The following is a 7,022-nucleotide window of genomic DNA, read 5'->3' on the forward strand; positions in this document are numbered from 1 at the left end:
CGTTTGCAGTTCCAATCGCCATGTTAAGTTACCTGAAAACTAACTAAGATTAGCTAATCTACTTTCAGGAATTTCTGGATATCTATCATTCCTATTTTTCCATCCGACCTTTATTCATTGGAATATGGAAGCCTCTTTAGAAAAATAAATCAAAAATCCCATCTAGTATTTCTTAAACAAAAGTCATGACAATCACTGCTTTCCTCAACATTCTTGAATTTTTTTAAAGATTTAATTCTAGGTACAATACCTAAAAATTAAAAACTTATTCAATAAGTAGAGTGTTAGAAAAGTGATTGAATGGCCTAGCCTTAATGTCAATTTATACAGAAACAGTTGCAGATAAAGATAGGGTTAACAACATTTTTTCAGCTTCTAGAGGGAGTTGTTTAAAGTTGCTATTTAGGCCTTAAGTAATTGACTATGATTGAATAATAGTTATTATCTCTTATATTTACAATCATTTTTTTGTTAAAATGTCTTTTATAATTTTCTTTTAGAGCATCTTATTTTTATTTCTTTTAAATTAGTGCATTTTTATTTTTTATTTGTTTTAAATGTTTAATAAATAAATTTATTTACTATTTTGTGTACATATCTAAAATGTTAAATGTTTTAAAAAGTGTTCTAAACTAAATTCAATGTAAACCACTAAATAAAAAATTTTAAAATGTGTGAAAATTTTGTTAGTGTATGCTACAAAAAGAGTACTCGGTAATCATAAAAAACAAAGATGTAATTTTTTTTTTAATATATATTTATAAATACTAGTATGCAATTTTAAAGTAAATATATATTTTAAAATATCGCAATATTATTATATTACTATATTGTTAATGCAGTAATAGTTGTAGTTACTCTATTTTTAACAAAAATATAAAGGAAAGGATCCAGAAATGGAGGGCTTTTTTTTGCCAACAACAACAATACTTTTACATTGACGCCTATGAAGAATAGGAAAGAATTTAGAAATAGAGAGCTAACCACTGCGCCATGGCCGCGCAAAAAACTTACAAATGCAAAATAATTGTCAAAGTAAGACATGAAAAAGTTATTTAGATGTTCCTTGTATAAATAACTTATCTTTTAATTTATTTTATTGCTAACGTTGTTTTTCATATAACTTTGTTACTGCTAGTGTAATCCTGCGATTGTTAAATGATCAAGCTTTAAAAATATTTGTTTTCACCTGAAAAACTTTATCAAAGTGATTTCGATTATTCTGAAGAAAACTATTACAGTTAATGTCCACGTTTTGAATTAGTAAAATTTGGTCACCATTTGTTAAAATATTCAAAAACATAAAAAAATTTTGAAACAATTTTAGAGAAAATTATAGAAATGTCGTTATATGATTCGTTTTGCTTAACGAATATATAACGAGCTCAGCACTTTTTTTGCTCTTCTAAGGGGGCTGTTCATATGGATAAAAAAACATCCTGCCTGGAAGAGGCTCATATGTAAAATCATTCACCTCACCTGGGCAAGACCTTTTCTATGGACAACCAGAATCCCGGTCAGGCAGGGTAAAATTTTGAACAATGAAAAATAAACACAAAATGAAAGTCAATCCAGTTAGAGTTTTGTTACGAAATTCAAAGAGCATTTTAAAGGTTAACTTGTTCAACCACGTAACCCATGTAAACAAAGCCCTAATATTTTGCCTTAATGCTTTATTTGCCCTATAGTGTCCGTAGCGAAATCAAATTATTTTTTAACTCAATTTTTAATCTTAAAATAGGCCCTATTTATTTTACGCAATTTGACCATTTAGGCACCTTAAGCAACCCTGGAGCAGCTTGCTTTAAAAGCAAGACGTCCAGGGTTTGATGCGAGCTCTTGAAATATTTTAAGTCATTGTTCAGTAAAGAGCCAAAACCTTTCTAGCGAAATGATCTTCCGTTTGCTCTGTGACGAGACCATTAGGTCTTCTTAAAGCACCTAAAATGTAAAAAACTAAAAACCTTGTTATATATTAACAAACATTACGTGATTTTAAAAGGTCTCACTTATGTAAAATATTTTTTCCATATGAACGCGAGCTAAAATTTGTCTCGCCTATCCTTTGTTTGACAAAATATTTTTATTTGTATAAACAGCCCCTATATAATGGAAAATGGTTTGATATGTCGCGTATAAATATTAAAGTTTCACTTTTTATACTTGTTATTTCGTTTATTATTATTTGCTCGATTGAGGATGCGCTATATTTTATAGATTTGTTTTTCAATCAACTTGGCATTCGCTCGATGGCGGTCGGTAGATATATTATGTAACATGACGATTTTGTGGTTTTATTTATCATTTCAATTGTTAATGATTCTTTGCTTACTATGTCAAGTTTAGTTAGCGGTTTAAAGATAAAGAGTTGTGGAGAATAAACAGTTGAGCATTATAGTAGGTGCTCAAAGTCAAATCTTGTACCTAATGATATAAATAACGTAAATGTAATAAAATCAAAAAAAAATTTTTACATATTAAATTAATATTAAATGCAAAACAATAAAACCTTTGGAGTTGACTTCACAAAAAAAAATATTGTTTAGAAGACTTTAATAAAGAATTCATATAATTAAAAATATTATAAATGATGTTATTATTATTATTAAGAGTAGACGTATAGATTTACGTCAAGAACGGCGCTAAATAAATGTCTATTTCATAGATGTCTTTTAGATGCAGCGGCAGCGCTAGGCGAATTGTGGACGTCGGCGAAATTAGCTTTGCAAGGCTTCTTTATATATAAAAAAAAAACTAATAAAAACAAACCTTGATTTGGCAAAATCTCCGGACTTGAATTTTTATTGAGCACAATATTTTATTGAAAGTAATAAACACAAGTCAGAGCTGTTATTGTGAAAAAAGGAATAAAATCAAAAAGGGACTTTCCGGAATAATATCGAAAATGTGAAACAAGGAATAATATCGAAAATGTGAAACAAGGAATAATATCGAAAATGTGAAACAAGGAATAATATCGAAAATGTGAAACAAGGAATAATATCGAAAATGTGAAACAAGGAATAGGTTTAAAAATTCCAAAAGCAGAATAAATAGAAAGCTAGTATTTTGCGGTTTTGAATTAAAGTGTAATTAATTAATTATACTGTATAATTGTATAATTTATACAATATAAACTAAATGCTCTATTAGTAGAACAAAAAATATTGAATGTTGTGTTGTTGGCTATTTATAAAGCGAATTAAAAACAAAATGTTTTGATTTTATTTATATTTAATGTCAACAAACCATAAAAAGTTACAAAAATTTTAGTCAAAATCAATAAAAACCATAAAAAGTTTAAAGGATAAAGTTATTTGTAAATATGCAAAACTATATACCAACAAGTCATCCGTTATATGTGCAAAAAAATTTCAAGAAAAAAATACTTTTAAACAAGGAGAGCAGGATAAAAGATCCTGCTTAATAAAACAACTAAAAAAGCTAATTAAAAAATCCTGATTAATAAAACAAGAAGAGCATGCTAAAAGATCCTTTTAATAAAAGATTATAAGCAATACCCACTCTACCTCCAAATACCATGGAAAAATTACTATTACATGTAGTCATCTAGTCATTCTGTTCCAGAATGTTTAACATTGTAAATACTAAAAAAATATTGAGTGCACAATTTTAAATACATTGCTGGTATGGTATGTAGCTACCAAATGTTAAAAATTAATTATCATATTGTATTTTACAAGATGTTATTTAATAAAATTTCCATACCAGAAGTTATTGAGTTTATTATACAAGTTGCTGAGAGCTTAAATGAAAATATTTTACAAGTTGTCTATTATCTTTACATAACGTTTTGTAGCAGTTATAAAAATGCACAACATATTTATGTTGGAACACTCTCCTATTTACTTACAAAATCATGCAGAATCTGTTTGGTTTGGTTTTTGGAATTTAAAAAAAAAATAAAGAAGAAATTAGAAAATACTGATAGATATGCATTGTTTTAGTGTTATACTTCCATGCAATTATTCAAAGCATACATTATATCACCATTAAAAATTATTTGGAAAGGTTTTCCATTGCTTTTTTTATTGAAAACACATTCTGGTACTATTGACACAATAGAATATGAAAAATTATTACTCAATATTGGCCCAAAATGTTGCAAGATAACTGTTTAATATTTGATGAAATGTATTAACAGAAATATACAGAATACTCTGAACTTTGAACTAAAAAAAACTTAAGTCTAAATTTTTCAAAAATGGTATACAATAGAAAAATGCTAAGAACATTCATTAAATAGTAGGAACATTCCGTACATAATAAAAACTGCTTCAATTATAAAAATTGATAGTAATTGATTGAGAAATGAAACCATTGAAACTGTGACTATTTTTTAAACAGTACTTTTGATGTGCAAACTTATATATTATATTGATAAGTTCTCTAACGACATTTGGGAATATTGAGTTTCTTAAAAGTTTCTTAAATTTCAAGTTTTAAATCGAATTGAACTTCATTACAATTGAACTTCATCCTAGTACTAGTTTTTTATGAAAAAAAAAAAGTGTGATCAGAAAATTATATTTTTGATGTTAATCATTAAAATGAGTTTTCGATCTTATTTCGTTTTTATTGTTTTCGACATTATTCAGAAAATCATATTTTCGATGTTAATCATTAAAACGAGTTTTCGATCTTATTTCGTTTTTGTTGTTTTCGATATTGTTCCACATTTGTGAATTTCGATATAAAAACTTCTGGGTATTAATCTGAAAATCACATTTTCGATGTTATTCACTAAAATGAGTTTTCGATCTTATTCCGTTTTTATTGATTTCGATATTGTTCCGTATTTGTGAATTTCGATATGAAAACTTTTCGATATTAATCTGAAAATCGCATTTTCGATCTTAATCATTAAAATGGGTTTCGGTCAGTTATTTTTCGATATTAATCATCTTTTCGATCAGTTAATTTTCGATACTATTCCCCTTTCCCATTTGGGGCCATCCATAAAGGACGTCATGCAAATAGGGGGGAGGGGGTGGAGGGGTGGAGGGGTCCAGATTAAAATGACAAAAAAGAACAAGGAGAGAGGGGGGGGGGTATTAGAAAAGGACGTCACTTTATATAATTTTTTTTATGTAAACATGTGTTTTTATGAAGTTAACGTAAGAGAATGTTATGCTTTTATATATCGTAATATAGGAAAAACATTTTTGTTGATATTTATTTAAATTTTATTTTTTTATATATAAATATATTGAATATATTACAATTAATTACATATTACTCAATCCTTGGTAGTTTCTCGTATCATATATATAATTAGGTGATCGCTAACGGGTTTTTGCGCTAATTCTTTTTGTGAAATTCTTCCCCAAGGACTTAGTGTTGATATCATTTATGATTTTTAAATTGAGTTTTATAAATATTTGTCCGAAGGGAATTGCTTGAGTAGCAATTTATAATGATTGTCTATAGCGAATATTACAAATGATTGTCCAAAGGGAATTGGTTGTGCAGCAATCATTACGTAAAGCATATTTTTTATTATGTTTTCAATGTGTGGCAAAAGTGTCAAAGATCATTGTTGTATGTATATTAAAAGATGGGTAAAAATAGTCTTCTAAATTCGCTTATAAAATTTTACAATAATGCTCATCTGTTCAAGAAAAAAACCGATAGTCCATAAAATATGGAACGAGATCAAGGAAAAGCAAGATTTGGAGGTTCAAGTAAAGACTTTGATCCAAAAGTATACCTCAATGGTCTTGAAACAAAAAGGTTTTTTAATGTCATTTTTGGCCCACCAAACAACCAAACAATCTGTTCCTTCTCATGCCAGTTCTTCTACTTTAGAGTTCTAGCTTTTTTCAGATCAATTTATTGAGCCATAGATGTTGATACCACGTCAGATGCCTCTCGTCACGACATCCAGAGCACAGTTCAAACTGAGATGAAAAAGGCCAAGACTCGTGCTCAAGACACAACCAAAGCAGAGATCGTTGTTTCGAATCAAGAAATAGTTGTTATGAAGAGCAGAAAAAGAAGTGGCTTATGGACCGATGCTGAACAAGAAACCATTAAAAAGAAGAAGACCAATGTCCAGGAGCTTACAAGTAATCTAAACAAGTTGATTGGCAATATGAAGTCAAAACAAAAATCAAGGGTTGGAAAGAAAACTGTCTTGAATTAGGTAATATTTATCGCATCATATAATAATAAGTTACAATAATAATATTGTAGAAAATGAACATTAACTTATTTGTATAGTTCTTTTGGTACTGTAGGTGTTCGCTAACCACCCGAAAATGGAAAAAGCTCTTAAAGTACGTGACGGAATCGGTCGCCCTACTATTGAGGTAGAACAATCTGAGATACTGCGTGTCATCATTCAACTTGCTGATCATGGATCTGCTGCCAAAGAGAAAAAACAATCTGAAGTGTATAGAGTGAGAATATAACTTTAGATAATAAATAATTCTAATGGACTATATTAGATCTCAATATAACTTCTCAGCCTCTGAACTAATTCACTGATCATTTTTTAATTACTTTTAATGAGCCTCAAATTGTTGGATGAGCTTGGTGCTGAGCTCGAAAAGAGGGGTTTCAATCTTAGCAAAAGTGCTTTATATACTCGTTTGCTGCCAAAACGGATCAATTCGGTTGAAGGAAAGGTACACGTCCACACGGTTCCAGTTAAGTTGATGCGGGCTCAAAATGACCTCCATTCAAGTCACGAAAATGATCCATTTTGTACAGCAACTATAAAGAATGTGGAAGAAGTTTGCTCTTTTTTGGGCCCCAAGTATGTGTGCTTTATAAGACAAGACAATAAAGCTCGGATCCCTATTGGAATCACCTCTGCCAAAAAACAAGCTCCTAATATTGATGCATATGGAATATCGAGTTTCTCTTCCTGATCATGATTGGGTTATCGCTGTAAAGCACAAGCTCATCCCGCCCGTCTACGCAGATATTGCAATCAAACCAGATGGGGTTAGGAAATCTGACGCAGTTTCCTATTGCGGTCCTACTTATGTTGCTAT

This window comes from Hydra vulgaris, chromosome 06, assembly GCF_038396675.1.
Source record: "Hydra vulgaris chromosome 06, alternate assembly HydraT2T_AEP".
NCBI classification, from domain to species: Eukaryota; Metazoa; Cnidaria; class Hydrozoa; order Anthoathecata; family Hydridae; genus Hydra; species Hydra vulgaris.